The sequence below is a fragment of the Maylandia zebra genome, linkage group LG1 (assembly GCF_041146795.1).
Source record: "Maylandia zebra isolate NMK-2024a linkage group LG1, Mzebra_GT3a, whole genome shotgun sequence".
Taxonomy (NCBI): domain Eukaryota; kingdom Metazoa; phylum Chordata; class Actinopteri; order Cichliformes; family Cichlidae; genus Maylandia; species Maylandia zebra.
The window spans coordinates 8,468,057-8,481,645 of record NC_135167.1 but is presented as its reverse complement, the minus strand read 5'-3'; the positions used below and the strand labels follow the sequence as shown (position 1 = coordinate 8,481,645).

The 13,589-nt window shown below is 38.1% G+C and overlaps 1 long non-coding RNA gene across 1 annotated transcript; it reads left to right on the top strand.

The window, feature by feature from the left end:
- Nucleotides 1-10,293: 10,293 nt before the first annotated feature.
- Nucleotides 10,294-12,821, top strand: LOC112435465 (uncharacterized). Its single transcript, XR_003024633.2, has 4 exons — nt 10,294-10,307; nt 10,773-10,851; nt 11,229-11,324; nt 12,077-12,821. It is a non-coding gene; the product is annotated as an uncharacterized LOC112435465 (long non-coding RNA).
- Nucleotides 12,822-13,589: the final 768 nt, after the last annotated feature.

Sequence of the window (13,589 nt, the reverse complement as noted above, 5' to 3'; positions counted from 1 at the left end):
TTGTTTTGAAAACTTTAATATGTAGGTACAGATTGCTGCTACTCTTGGGGTTCTTTCAAATAGTTAGGTAGTTAAAGACCGCTAACTTGAAATTAGATCATCTGTCTGGTTGAGTGTGCAGTAGAGGGATATGATACATGATTTTATGCACCACACAAAGCAAAATGGGATAAATGTGGACTCGGTAAACAACGTTAAGGACTTGGATCCATAGTTGGCGATTTGCGGAACTCAGATGAAAGTAGTTAAATAAAACATATTATTTGTCACGCTAGTTCCCAACCGAAATTTAACTATGAATAAATTGTCAGCCACTACACCATACATTTTTAATAGAAATGTGGCAAACATGTAGAACTTCAAATAAAAAAGTGGAGCTATTAGAATTTTCTTTGTCAAAAATGCCCTACATGTTGCTGCTTTTTGTTTTGTCCAAACTGTTGGATGTTCAGCTGCTTTGCCTAACTTGTCACCTAGCAACAAAGTCCATGTGTATTTATTTTTGTGTGACATCTTGACATTGTTTACATTATCTCAAGAGCTTTTTTTAACATTTGCATATAATATGAAGCATCTCTGCACCAGGGGGGTATATATGTGACAATTCCAGATGGCACACATGTGGAATTGTAAATAGTAAGTTAGTGTCTACAGGAATGGGTTCATTTCATATTAAAGAATCACACAAGGGCTTAAATGTTAAATAGAAACAGTTTGATTTAATCTGACAAAGTATTTTTTCAATTTCACTTTTTGTTATAATCTAGAAATACTTTTAACTATGATATTTTACACCCTTATGTAGCAATGCTCGTATCACTACACTAGGGATAAACACTGTGATAGACTTGTAATCTGTCCAGGATGTAGCAGAAAACACACACACACACACACACACACACACATACACCCATACATGCATACATACACACACACACACACATATATATATATATATGTATATATGAGGCTTGACTGAACTCTTTAGTGGGGTCATTCAGGCCCATCAAAAGTCGAGCTAAAGTTTATCTTAAACTTCTATTAATTTACATTATGTGTCATATAGCTTTTTCTTTCAACTTCACCAAATCCTGTTTGAATAATCTGCATTGGCTCATCAATAATTCACTAGGAGTGCAACAGTGTATTGTGACTCACTCCAGGAGGGGACTGGAAACACTTTAAAGCAGCCCGCTGTAACTTACAGGGCTATATGTTCGTAAAGGACTTTGGTTTGTTTTTCGTTTGTTAAGAAAAGAACATAGCTATTAAAATATTCAGTTGCAACATGGCACAAATACTCTTGTGGCACCACTTACGAAGAAGGACCACTTGCTTTTTTACAGGCATTGTTCATTCTATGCTCCAAGGGAGCTCTGTTCTGGTGATGAAAGTAAAGGTGTTGTCTGCTCTGCCCCCAGGGTGAACACTGCTCTCACCACACAGATCCAGGCATGGTTTGATATCTCCCCTCCACAGCTTTTGATCCTGCTATGTAAGCAGTGAAATAGGAGGAGAAAGGGCCCTGCTGTGAATATGAAAACAGTGCTGGTGTTTATTAAACAACAACAGAATCTGAAGAATTTCTAGTTTAATAACAACCCCAGATGATTCAAATTATGCTAGGATAAGAGCTGCTTTTTGTGCATAGCATTTTATGGAGTATAGTATGTACTGCAGAATGTGTCTGCTATAAGGACCACATCTTGTCCCAGTGCAATGTTTTGTTTGCACTCCTTACAGCATTTCTTCCTCCAGTGTTGTATGTGTCTTTGGTGAAAAGCTGTTAATGTTGGAATAACGTTAGATAATGTAGAAAGGATATTGCACACTGCAGGGAGACAGTATTTTATTCTTTGCATTGAATATCTTGCAAAATTTGTTTAAAAATACTCTGAGTGAACCTAACTTGCAGGAAAGTCATAATGAAAATAAACATTAAACATAGATATGTATTCTAGGCTGAAAATAGGCAGCATGCACATTGACCTGTGACCTGTAGGATTAGATTGTCGCAAAAAAAAAAAAAAAAGATTATTTCCTGAGCAACCGGCCATATATATTGTTTTAGAACCTTCAAAACCTCTGTCAGTTGGACACCCCCCCCCCCCCCCCTCCCCCCCATATACTGTATTGAGGTTGGGGGGTGTCTGTTCAAAGCATATGATTTTGCCAGTATGAGTCCTTTTAACTAAGCCCATATGCAATATGAAATGCAACAGCAATGTGTTGCCTTAGTGACATTCAAATTATGAACTGGACTGGTGTTTTTAGATTTCTGTGTATTACATAAGAGAAAATTAAAAAGAAAACTTGGCTCTTGACAGTTCCAGCGTTAAACCTTATTTGAATCGTCCTCTTCTATTGCATGTAATCTCTTCAGAAAAGCCCCTGTGCCCAGTGCTGTAATTACAGCTTCTTAACTTATCTGCAATTGCAAACAAGCCCATCTTGATTGCTTGTAATGATCATCATTTTCCACTTAACTGGTAATCAGCTTTTCAGATATTTTTCATGCGTTAAAAACAGCAGATTTTAGGTCTCACCAGATTTTCATACAGTATTTGTAGTAAATAAAAGAGAGTATGAGGAAGTGTTGCGTTTAAAAAGCATTCACCGGGTCTGAAGTTGTAGAAATAAATAAAAATGGTATGAACTGTTTTAACCACATGATGCAGCTTACTAAATCAAAACAAATCTGTCATGCAAACAAATTCCCTTGTGTAAACTGGCAAATACAAGAGAGATGTCAGTCACACATATAGTGGCACAGGTTTAGACTGAGGATGAGAGCAGTCATAACAAGATGATGGCCTGCACTTGGATTCCTCTGGGTCATTTAAGCAGAATTAAATGACCATCACTGCCCTTCTACATCAGCTTAATTGTGGGGATTTTCTCATGTACTTAGCCCCCTGGTGCGTTTTAAGTATGTTGATAAATGTGGAGTCTAGTACAATACCTCCAACATTAGGGTAAACTCCATGCTGTCATACAAGAAATACAAATCATTTGATGCATTAGTTTATTAAATGTGTGTGTTGTTAGTTTTTTTTCCAACTTTCTTTGAATCTACTGCCTTTAGTTTGTTTCTTAAAATAAAATGAAACAATTACATTATTGTTGTTGCATGATAACTCAAACTAAAGAAAGTACAGACAGATTTTGGGGTTTGTTGGTGTGGTTTTGACACCTAAGAATTTAAATCAAGCTGCAAAACAGCTTTAAAAGGGTTTATTTTTTAAAATTTCTCTTTAAAGAATTGTAATTGCAAGTCCTTTTTTTTCAAACGGGTGGTTTTCACTCGCATTACAGTCACGTATTTGATAGCTCTGGAATATGTATGTATCAAGGTATATTTCCCATTTCCCTGGAGTCTGTTAATTAGGTGTGGCTTTCAGCCTGAGGTAAAGCAGCCTATACTTGTGTTTTCATCACTAAGAACATGACAAATTAGCTATCAGCATTTTCCTGCAATGATATGCCCTTGGATGTACAGAAAATATCATTGTGTTATATGAATGCACAAGAAAACTTAAGAAAAAAGGTTGTAGAGATGCACGTTTTGCAACATGTGAGTAGGTTTATTGAGTTTTGTCTTCCAATCCACGGCAAGACTGAGATTGTGCAAAAGTGAATCATGCTGACTATATAAATATGTGAAATATTCAATTCAATTCAGTTCAATTTAGTTCTATTCAGTTGAATTCAATAGACTTCAATGTTATTTATAGCATCAAATAGAGAGAAATTCCCAACAATCAGATGACCTCCTATGATAAAACAGCGGGAAGGAAAAAAAAACCCTCCTGATATACTTAATTAAAGTCCATAGACCAACTAATGTGGTAACAATGATAACCAAAAAATATTTATAACACAAATTAAGGTCTTGGTGGCCTATTGTTCCACCTCAATGTCCTAAGTGTTCATAGTTTGTCATATAATTAATATTCTACGTAAAAATGGACTACAAATTACACAGTTGGTCAAGAAATGATTTAGAAAGTGGTTGAGATTATACTACATCTATCGCATTTATAATAAAATATATTCTAAAATATTACGTTGAACCTCAGATGCCCAGATGCTTTGGTACTTATACACTTTCTGTCTGAAGTAGTATGTTTCACTGTGAAATCAGTAAAAGCTTGAGGGCCTTCTCACAAACTATATAAGCTGTCCATATTTCTGAATGTAATACATTGATGCAAATATAAGCTTATGTTTACTTTCCACATAAAGTCCCCTCTGCCCAGGTAATGTGATGTTACAAAGAATTGTATCAATTCTTATAAAGCATTTCTAGCCCTCACACCCTCATTGCACCCCCTGTACTTTTGTTGAACAAGCATGTGATGTTAATTAAAGTGTGTGAGGGTTCAGTAGTTGGGGATTAGGAAGGACATTGGGACTGAACCTTGTGAGTTCAGACAGTTTATCTAACTATAGGTCTAAAAATACCAGCTGAAAAACACTGAAATTACTGCATCAAAGTATGTGCTGAGAACATGAAATTATACTGATAGACTCATGTTAAAAGCAGGTTGCTTTAACTTTGGAGTGAGAGATGCACTGTCCTTTTGGATGCAGGAAAACTTTCCTAAAAGTTCACCATCATAAATCCTGCAAATTATTACTTGAAACTCAACAACATTTTTATGACCTTCAAACTTTGAACTGAAGTCAGATTGTGTAAAGCATTACTCATCTTCTGCACGATGACACTTTAAAGTAGCTATTCTGAGAAAACTGGACTGAAAACTCAGATTAAGCAAAGGAAAAACAGACATCTGCTGCTTGTTAGAAACAATAACTAACTGCACAAACACTCCCACAGCTGCAACTGCTTTGGTATTTTTATTGCCTGCAGGCAGGTTGTACATCCCCTAATCACTTAGCAACAGCACTGGAGTGGCTGATTGACAGCAGGACACCTATGGCACATGTACTGTAACCAACCTGTCATAACTGTCTGTGTTTATTTCCCACAGCATCCGTCAAACTTGCTTTCATATCTGTACCACTTACCTGTCCTCAACAAAATCCGTTTGAACTGACCTTACACTATGTTGACCTGAACAGTCTGACAAGAATTTATTTTGCAGTGATAGAGTTCTCTTCCAAGTGATAGCCATGCTGTAATGATTATGACAGTGAGTCATTGTGGCTCTAAGTCAGGGGTGCTCACACTTTTTCCGCATGTGAGCTACTTATAAAATGACCAAGTCAAAATGATCTACCCACTACAAAAATCCAAAACATATACTTATTTATAAATATATTGAGGATTCTTTATATCTACAATGTATATACATGCATAACCGCAATATCCAATATTTCACAACACAATTAACTATGTAAATTTTTTGTCATTACCTGAGTTTACTCTGATGACTTGCACTGAATTGAATCAGCCAGGGATGCATAGTCCGGACAGTAGCTGCTGACGGCCAGGTTTAAGAGAAAAAACCGAGAGCTAAAAATTGGAGTTAACTCGCTGACTAGCTTGTCAGTTTTACTACACTTCGCGCCGCTGTTTGCGCATGCGCAGCGACCTAAGCGTCAGAAAAAATCTGATGTCATCTGACTGGCTTCCCTGTATCAATCAAGTGACGGGATGGATGATAGGCTGGCATCTATTTTTTTAATGCCATGCGATCTACCAATACTACCTTTGCGATCGACTGGTCGATCGCGATCGACGTATTGAGCACCCCTGCTCTAAGTCATACAGTGATAGTAAAATATACCATTAGAATTATTCCCCTTTTGCTTCAGCAAAGCCATATACATTAAAATCATGTTATTTTTCATTGCAACTATTATAATCAAATAACACTTTAATTACATGTATTGGGGATAAAATATTAGGCCAGTAATCATGCTGCAATTACCATGTGGCAGTAGGTAATTAGAAACCATTTGCACTAGTATAAAAATTCCATCCACTGTGCAGTTATAATTACAGCTCCATTATCACAGTTCAGGTGCTCTCGCTATTAAGCCTCAGTGTTATGTGCAGCTCTTAATGTAGGACTGCAAAGTTTTGTTCCAGCCCTTAGTTTAAATAAAAGCTTTGCATTGTTTGCTTCTGTGCTACCGATGTATGCTCCTCAGGGCTAATTGCCCTCATCTTTCAGTATGCCTGTGAACATTACTAACTCAAGGATGTGCTGCTTGACACTTAAGCTGTTTGCAGATGGGTAATAAAGTGTGCTAAGCACATTTGAGCCATGCCTTTTAAATGTTCCGCTCAGTGCCAGGGGAACTATAAAACCGCATCACTGCTCATGTGAGACACAGAAATCATAGCTTAGTCTTTCCATCAGATTAGTTTTTTTCCCAGAAGTAAGATATAATGTATTAGAGCATACACTATGGATGAATAAATGGTTTGTTAGGTTAGTAAGGCTGATAGATTGATAGAAGGATTTGCACAGTAAAATGGAAAATAGGTTAAAAGCTGTTTCCAGAAGAAAAGTGAATAAAGCATTAAGTAGAAAAAGTTGTGCAAACAGACGCTAGAAAACGTTCAGAGGACAAATACCACCTACTTCTTTTTGGACTATTAAGAATACGAGCATTAAGAGAAGCAAATAATATCAGTCACCCCAAAAACACACCGCAAAGAGCAAGAGCACCAGTATACTCAGATGCCAATACACCTACACTATATTTCCAAAAAGTATTCCCTAACACATCCAAATCATTGAATTTTAATCACTTCCATGGCTGCATCACCAAGCACAATGCAAAGCACCGGATGCACTGGTGTGCACCCCGCTACTGGACTCTAGAGCAGTAGGGACGTGTTCTCTGGAGTGACAAATCACACATGTTCGTGTGGCATTGCGATGGACAAGTATGGGTTTCTAATCATTTCATCATGACTCGCACCACTCCACAAAGCAAGGTCAATAAAGACATGGATGAAACAGTTTTTTGTAGAACTTGACTCGACTGCACAGAGTCCTGACTTCAACCCACCAGAGCAAAGACTGTGAGCCAGCCTTCTCAGTCAACATCAGTATCTGACCTTACTAATGCACTTTTGGAAGAATGGTCAAAAGTTCCCATAAACACACTCAGAAGAGTTGAAGGCAGACAAGTGAATACTTTTGGCAATACTTATAAAACCACTACTTTTGACCCACATATCCTAATTCTGTTACTGTCACTTTCATGTGGATGACAATTACACGACTCTAGTGTACTAGAATAAAAAAAACAAGCAAACAAAATAAACACTTTCTGTTTAAAGATAATGTTTAACTTTTTGTACTTATACATGTCCAGCTACTCAAAAATAACAAAAGAACTTAAAATTATATTCCAAACACGAGTTGAAGTTTCACGAGGTTAAGTCTTTCTAACACAACTAAAATTTAGATTTCTTTTAGTATTTTCCTTGTTTTAAATTCATGTCCACCTATCAGGAATATATTTTATGGTCTGGTTCTCACTGAGGTTGCGTGATAGTGTAATGCTGGGCTTACACTGTGCGATTTTTGGCCCATTTTGAGCCGATTTTTGAGGCGTGCGACCGTTTTGGCGATCGGCCCGATTTTGGCCTTCATCGTGCATCGTGCATCGTGTAGTATACGTGGGGTAACGAGACGCGATTAACACCTCACGACCAGCTCCCGATCATCAATTGCTTGGTCGCGAGGATTTGTGAGGGTGTCACCGCAGTTTGTCACACTGCGCACGCGCAAACACAAATGTCAGCGAAAAAGATGGCGCAGCACGGCAGTGCAGCGTGTGATCTGGACACAAGCGATGGAGGCACAACTTGTAGAACTTTGGAAAGCTCATCCGAGCCTTTTCGATGTGGCCTCACAAAATTATCACGACACAACAACCGTGAAAATAGTTGGATCTACACTGCTGCTCAATCACAGCTGCCTGATCAATGTTTTTCATTAGCAATTTAGCAAAGTTGATGGTGGTGGTGTGTCTGTGTGAGTGAAAGACAGAGAGAGAGAGCGACAGAATTTCTGTTATAACCTTCATTTTATGGAGGCACAGTGTGAGCACTCAGGTCGCATCAGAGCATCGGGCCGTATAGTGTGAGACCCTGCATCGTGACCTATGAAATTCTAACCCCTGCGAGTCAATCGTACAGTTTGAGCAGGAGCTGAATCGCGCGACTGAAAAAAATCGCACAGTGTCTGCCCAGCATAAGGTTAATTTTGTGCAGCTGTATATGAATGGATTTTTAATCACAGTGTGATTGTCTTTTCCAATGTGTAGTTCATAAAACACACAGTTTCATGAACGACACATTTGTTGCCAGATACCAATGCCAGTGTTGCCCATGGCATTTGGCAACAAACCTAATCAAAAGTTATGCTTCACACTCCCTTTTGTCAGGAACAAAGTCACATAACAAGCCTGTGAGTAAACAAGGTGCTTAGAAACTAGAAGATGCCCAAATAGGTTGTGAAGGCCAACAGAATAAAGTTGATCTTATTTGTTGTTATCAAATTTTGAGAAGAAACAATACAAGGTTACCTGATTGCGTTTAATTTTTTTTTTAATCTAATCCCGTTTTTCTCCCTCTTTTTCTTTTTTGTGACCAGGAGGACACTGCTTTCACATGAATGGGAGGTGAGGTGACCTTTTATTTCATGGAATTACATACCACTGTAATGTGCCCTTCATCTTCTTGCATTTTTCTTTGTTTGTATTTTTGTTTTCATTTTTACATAACAGTAAATAAATCTAATTTATGGTAAACTAAGGCGAAATAAAAGGGGGGGGGGGGGGGGGGGGGAGATATAATAGAAGAAAAGAGACAAAATCAGGAGGGATTCCAGATGTGTGTGATCTCATAACCAGGGTCAGATACAATCTACTGTAGAGATCAAACTTACCATACTAATTGTACTGTACTGTACTCTTTCTTCATCAGTATGTCACAAAGTACAGTGGGGCAAAAAAGTATTTAGTCAGCCACCGATTGTGCAAGTTCCCCCACTTAAAATGATGACAGAGGTCAGTAATTTGCACCAGAGGTACACTTCAACTGTGAGAGACAGAATGTGAAAAAAAAAATCCATGAATTCACATGGTAGGATTTGTAAAGAATTTATTCGTAAATTAGGGTGGAAAATAAGTATTTGGTCACCTCAAACAAGGAAAATCTCTGGCTCTCACAGACCTGTAACGTCTTCTGTAAGAAGCTTTTCTGTCCCCCACTCGTTACCTGTATGAATGGCACCTGTTTGAACTCATCATCTGTATAAAAGACACCTGTCCACAGCCTCAAACAGTCAGACTCCAAACTCCGCCATGGCCAAGACCAAAGAGCTTTCGAAGGACACCAGGAAAAGTATTGTAGACCTGCACCAGACTGGGAAGAGTGAATCTACAATAGGCAAGCAGCTTGGTGTGAAAAAAATCAACTGTGGGAGCAATCATCAGAAAATGGAAGACATACAAGACCACTGATAATCTCCCTCGATCTGGGGCTCCACGCAAGATCTCATCCCGTGGGGTCAAAATGATCATGAGAACGGTGAGCAAAGATCCCAGAACCACACGGGGGGACCTGGTGAATGACCTGCAGAGAGCTGGGACCAAAGTAACAAAGGTCACCATCAGTAACACACTACAACGGCAGGGGATCAAATCCCGCAGTGCCAGACGTGTTCCGCTGCTGAATGAATGGGGCCATGTATCGTGAGATTTTGAGCCAAAACCTCCTTCCATCAGTGAGAACTTTGAAGATGAAACGAGGCTGGGTCTTCCAACATGACAATGATCCAAAACACACCACCCAGGCAACAAAGGAGTGGCTCCGTAAGAAGCATTTGAAAGTCCTGGAGTGGCCTAGCCAGTCTCCAGACCTCAACCCCATAGAAAATCTGTGGCGGGAGTTGAAAGTCCGTGTTGCTCGGCGACAGCCCCAAAACATCACTGCTCTCGAGAAGATCTGCATGAAGGAATGGGCCAAAATACCAGCTACTGTGTGTGCAAACCTGCACTGTAAACCCCAACAGTCTACCTGACTTATAAAGTTTGTGGATATAACAATTAAAATTCCTCACAAAGTTGAAACAACTTAAAACTTTTCTGTTCGGTTAACGATTCAAACAGTTATAATTGTACATGGCTTACAAGTTAAGAGTAAATACTGCTTTCTTAATTATGATTTTTGAGTAAATGTTTTTTTCCGAGCTCCGCATGTGGACGTCATGACGTCATGACGTCTTCTCTCTAACCTGAACGACGTTGACAGAAAATTCTGTTCAATATGGCTGCCCTTCTCGAGCGACTGGAGAACATATTTGGAGAAACTTGTAAGTAAAACGGAACCTTCGTTATGTTTATTTTTTCCGTAAAAAAGCAAGTATATTAATATGTTGCAGCCAATAACTTGTTTTCGAATGCGCTGTTGTGTTAAAAAGCACAGACCCAGGTGGTGAATAGTTGTTCGCGGTTGTTCGTGCTCTTTTTCAAACATAGATTATGTCGTCAGTTTTACAGTTTTAACCGATTAAAACACAGTTTTACGAAGAATCACACATAAAGAAAGGGTCTTAGTGATATTTTAACGACCCCTTGCCAACGCAAGAAAGTTGGCGTTTTTACAACAGCAGCCTCATTGTTCTGCAGGTTTTGTTTTTTTTTTCTTCTCATTAGCATCATTCAAAAGTGACTTAGCTAGCAGTGGCAACTTCTATCTAAAACAATTGAAATATAGCAAGGTGTTGTATATTTAGTGTGCTGATAAGGTTTTCAATATTTTTATTTTTTCTTCCAAGGCTGAAGGCCAAAGACAAAAAGACAGAAGAAAAAAAAATTCAGACTGCAATTAATTTCAGGTGGAGACAGTAAACACAGGTGAGTTGAAAGATCTATTGAAGAAACCATTCATTAAGTCCCTTAAGGTGAAGATTTCATATATTGATAATGATAAAAATTAACACAAATTAAAAGTTTCACTGATAAACACACAATTTTTCCTTGCTTTGAACCCCATGTTCTATATAAATCACAGCTCTGATCTGGAGAACACTATTTTAAAATACTGTGTAGGGTTTTTGTCAAATGATTAAGAAACATACTCTCTGTCACAAGAGACAGAAAGGTTGTATCTTAAAAGAAGTCTCCAAAATTTAGTAGAGTCTGATGTCATGCAGTTTCATAAACATGTATTCTCCCCAAAGAATGACACCTGAAAACTTTGCGTTAAATGAACTTTTCTTTTCCCTTTTTAGGAGGCGCCTGATATCAACGTGAAACGCACTGCAGTACTTCGTGCCCTTCCTGTATACCTGCGGGAGGAGGACCCAGAATTCTTTTAGACATGTAATGTAAGTGTATTTTTGCATTACTTAAATTCTGCCAGTAAGATAAAATGCTATGGATTTTTTTTAAATACAATTTAATACCCTAGCAACTACCAAATTGTACAAACAAAATACCCTCTCTGTAGAAAACCCACACACACACAGGTCAGGAGCAGGGCACAGGCGTATCACAGCACTATGGCTATGCTGCAGGTGGCCCAAAAACCAGGCTGAAGTCAAGATTTAGTTTCTTTTTGAGATAAAGTCATGAAATAAAAAATTACTTTTTTTTTTAGAAAAATAATAAAAATACAAATTATGTAATGCAAGAAGCTAACACATTAATGTACATTTTTCAAAAAAAGTAGAGTACCCTAACTCGTTACAAAGTAACCCACTACACTGCTGAATGTTTTGCTAGATTACAGGTCATGCTTGTCACATTCTCTCAAACCAACCTTACTTATTTAATTGGGGCGATCGTGGCTCAAGAGTTGGGAGTTCGCCTTGTAATCAGAAGGTTGCCGGTTCGAGCCCTGGCTCCGACAGTCTCGGTCGTTGTGTCCTTGGGCAAGACACTTCACCCGTTGCCTACTGGTGGTGGTCAGAGGGCCCGGTGGCCCAGCCTCGCCTCTGTCAGTGCGCCCCAGGGTGGCTGTGGCTACAATGTAGCTGCCATCACCAGTGTGTGAATGGGTGTGAATGTCTGGATGACTGAATGTGTAAAGCGCTATACAAATACAGGCCATTTACCATTGATACTGTGTCTATTCCAGGCGGACGCATTGGATGAGTCGACCCTCATTGACACTCCAGTTGCCCTTCTCACAGTGGTTACCGACGGCGCTTCCCAGTCCAGTCCATTTTACTTCCTCAAGCATGGCTGTTTTGGTGAAAGGCGACTAGGTGATGCGTGATATTCCCAGATTTGCAAATGCATTTGCTTTATTGTTTGGCTTGATCTATGCTCTGCATTTAGACTACCCCAGGAAGCTGGTTCACACATTTGCCTTAGTCCAAAATATCTTCATGGGGCTTGATGACGGCAAACCCCTGAAACCCCTGCCTACATGCTCTTAAGGAATATAAGGCAATGTTTGTTAGGACACGCACTCTGTTACTGAGCACTTTGTTTGAAGCACTTTAAGCACTTTAAGTTTACTACAGGCTTTGGGTGGATTTAACTCCATCAGTTTACCTAATTTTCCTATACTTGACTGCCTTATCTGGTTATTTGGAAGCTGATCGTCTTTGTACCCATTTTAAAAAATTGTTTTTCATTTCTATTTAAAAAAAAGTGATTAGTATTTGACTTTTTGTTTTGCATTTTTGTGTATTTTGAGAAAGATGCAATTAGGACTGATGTCGTCCTTTGTGAGTTTATAAAAAGATAAATGTTCTACACAGAATTTATAATGCTCACTTTATGGTGCCGATGTCCATGTTAGTTGTTTTATAAAAACATTTGTGATGTTTTTAAATTTTCATGAAAAAATGTTAAATAAACAAAATGTAAAGTAACTGAATTTCCGTACTTTTTTTTTTTTTTTTTTTAGTAGTCTACACTCACAACATAAATATCTTTTAATTAATAATCAGATAATTTGAGTTTAGGTTGTAATATAATTGCATTGTGTTGCATCAAAATAATAAACTACAAGAAACACAAAAATATTGAAATTAAAGTATACAGTCTTTGAGTAAAGCTCAATTAATAAAATATAAAATATAATTAAAAATTTTTAGGTTAACAATAAATACAAATTTTGAGTACCCCATACTTAGAAGATATGAGTTTTTGTACTTAAATCTTTTGAGGTAATCAGTTTCCACAAAAGTTTTAAGTTCAGTCAACTTGTTCGGGTTTACAGTGTGGTAAAGACCTATAGTAAACGTTTGACCTCTGTTATTGCCAACAAAGGTTATGTTACAAAGTATTGAGTTGTATTTTTGTTATTGACCAAATACTTATTTTCCACCCTAATTTACGAATAAATTCTTTACAAATCCTACCATGTGGATTCATGGATTTATTTTTCACATTCTGTCTCTCACAGTTGAAGTGTACCTCTGGTGCAAATTACTGACCTCTGTCATCATTTTAGGTGGGGGAACTTGCACAATCGGTGGCTGACTAAATACTTTTTTGCCCCACTGTATTTACTATGGCATTGTCTGAGCCAATAGCTATGTCATCTCAGTTATCAGAGAAGCAACCCATAATTTGTGACACTGACATCAGATTACAGTTAGGCTATTATTGCATTTATTATTGAAAATACTGATGGA